This window comes from Lepidochelys kempii, chromosome 14 (assembly GCF_965140285.1).
Source record: "Lepidochelys kempii isolate rLepKem1 chromosome 14, rLepKem1.hap1, whole genome shotgun sequence".
Lineage (NCBI taxonomy): Eukaryota > Metazoa > Chordata > Testudines > Cheloniidae > Lepidochelys > Lepidochelys kempii.
In genome coordinates, this window is record NC_136393.1 from 24,115,646 (window position 1) to 24,118,155 (window position 2,510).

Sequence of the window (2,510 nt, forward strand, 5' to 3'; positions counted from 1 at the left end):
GCACACACACTTTTAGGTACTTCCACTGCCCCGGAAAGCCGAGTGTGGGGGGACTGGGCTGTCGCCCCTCTGCAGCCAGCTGCTGCACACAGGGCCTGCCGGGGAGGGGCTGCGGCTCGCCGGGAAGCCGAGCCTGGGCAGGGATCGGGCTGCTGCTGCCGCCCCTCCCCAGCCAGGCTCTGCCCAGCAGCTGGCTATGGCCACTTGCTCCCTGCCTGGGGCCTGGCTGCCCAGTCTCTGTGGCGCAATCGGTTAGCGCATTCGGCTGTTAACCGAAAGGTTGGTGGTTCGAGCCCACCCAGGGATGCAGATCTGCTTTGGGGGGGTAGGGATAGCTCAGTGGTTTGAGCATTGGCCTGCTAAACCCAAGGTTGAGAGTTCAATCCTTGAGGGGGCCATTTGGGATCTGGGGCAAAAAGTGGGGATTGGTCTTGCTTTGAGCAGGGGGTTGGACAAGATGACCGGCTGAAGTCCCTTCCAACCCTGATAGTCTATGAACAGGGGGAGGGGCGGAGCAGCAGGAGGACACAGCCCCGCCTCTCCCACCCACATGTCTGGAAGACGCGCCTAATATGGTATCATACATCACTGGCCGACAGTCTATAGCGGGGGTGGTCAAACTACAGCCCGTGGGCCAGGGGACCCTCCTACCCGGCCCCTGAGCTGCTGGCCCGGGAGACTCGCCAACTTCCCCGCAGCCTCAGGCCAGGCGCTCTCCCCGGCAGCTGGCTACGCTGCACTGAGCCGCATCGGAGGGGGGGGGGGGCTCTATCCCGCTCCCCGATGCGCTTCATATGAATCATTCCATGTCGGTGTCCCCGGATCTCGCGGCACGGCGTATTTAAGGAGGACACCCACGCCCAGCCCGAGCCATAAGCCCGGGAGGCAGCCACACAAGAGCGGGGAGCACTGCGGGATCCTGACCAGCTGGAGCCTCTGTTCTTCGCCTGCTCCCCGGGGACAGACAGCTGGGTGCGTTTCCCTTCGGTGTTGCTGACCTGCCCAGCTGAGCGGGGCTGCAGCCGCGGGACCCTCTCCCCGAGCCTGGCGGCTCCCGGCGGGGCAGCCCGTCCCCTCGCTGCTCCCTCTGCCTGCCAGCCGGGTTCACTCTGAGCCCGCTCCAGGGGACACGAGCCTGGGCGAGCTGCGAGCCAGGATCCAGGCGCCGGCTGCCCACGGAGCGATCAGGGGCTGGGGGTCTCCACCAGCAGGTGAGGAGGGGCTGGTGTTGTGCATGGATAGGGGAGGGGATGAGCAGGGAGGTGCCGGCTTGTGGGGGGAGGAGAAGACCTGGGCGGGTGCATCGATCACACTGGGGAACCCCGGGTCTATTGGGGAGGGGGCTGTGCGCTGACCAGATGGGGGAGGGGTCGGGAGGAGTCCATTGTGGAGGGGGCTGTGCTCTGATCGGGGGGGGGGGGCGGTATTGGGGAGGGGGCTGTGCGCTGACCAGATGGGGATGGGGGCGGGCGGGGTCTATTGGGGAGGGGGCTGTGCGCTGATCGGGCAGGGTCTATTGGGGAGGGGGCTGTGCGCTGACCAGATGGAAGGAGGGTTAAGGGGGGCAAAATAGGCGGGTAACCTGCAGGAGCTGAAGTTGCCTCCCGAGACAAGAACTCCGCTGCTGGGCAGCAAATCACGAGCGTGGATCGTTTTGGGGTGGAAGGGGAAATGATTTTTCTCTGCAGTGAGAGAAGATGTCTCCGTTGGTCCCCAGGGCAGACTTTGTTTCTTTGTCTTTTAACTGATGGGCCAAAGTGTCCTAACACCCCCTCTGAACTGCCGTCCTGGCAGCGTCGCCTGTCTCAGCCCGCCGTGTGGGGGGGGTCTGGGGCTGACCCTCACTTGGGGTCCCAAGCGCTGGGGACGAGGCGCTGAAGGACGGGATCTTAGTGGAGGGCAGCTAAAGAGATTTTATTCTAGCAAAGCGCCAGCTCCCTGCCTAAAGCACCGATCTCCTGCCTGCTCTGAAATCCATCCACTGACCTGGAGCCTTGACAGTTTGTGTGCCTCGGGGGGGGGGGCCCACAGGGCCATTTGGACAAGGGATTTCTGAGATCCCTTCCTCCCCCAAACAAAGCCCCCAACCAGCTAAAGTTGACCTGCTTTCCTTACAGCCAGGGCTGAGATCAGTGCACCAGGGTTTTAAATGCATCCGATGCAGTGAGCTGTAGCTCCTGAAAGCTTGTGCTCAGATAAATGTGTTCGTCTCTAGGTGCCACAAGTCCTCCTGTTCTGTTTTTAGATGGCTGAAAGTTCTCCCAGCAGAGTGCAGGGCATCCCCCAGCCCTTTCGGGGAGATCAAATGACCATGTTATGAACCACTTTGATTCTAGGTTGGCCGGCTGCTGAGCCGGTGTGAGACTCACACGCCAAGCAGATCACGCTGTGCCCGTGCAGGGAGAGAGGGGAAGGAGCTTGAAAGCTAGTATGACCCAAGGGGGAATGGTCCAGCCATTGAACCGCAGCGGGCACCATGAATTCATGCAGAACAGGTCCATCCATGGCTA

General features: G+C 62.2%; 1 non-coding gene across 1 annotated transcript; it reads left to right on the forward strand.

The window, feature by feature from the left end:
* Positions 1-233: 233 nt before the first annotated feature.
* Positions 234-307, forward strand: TRNAN-GUU (transfer RNA asparagine (anticodon GUU)). The gene has a single exon. It is a non-coding gene; the product is annotated as a tRNA-Asn (tRNA).
* The last annotated feature ends 2,203 nt before the right edge of the window (positions 308-2,510 follow it).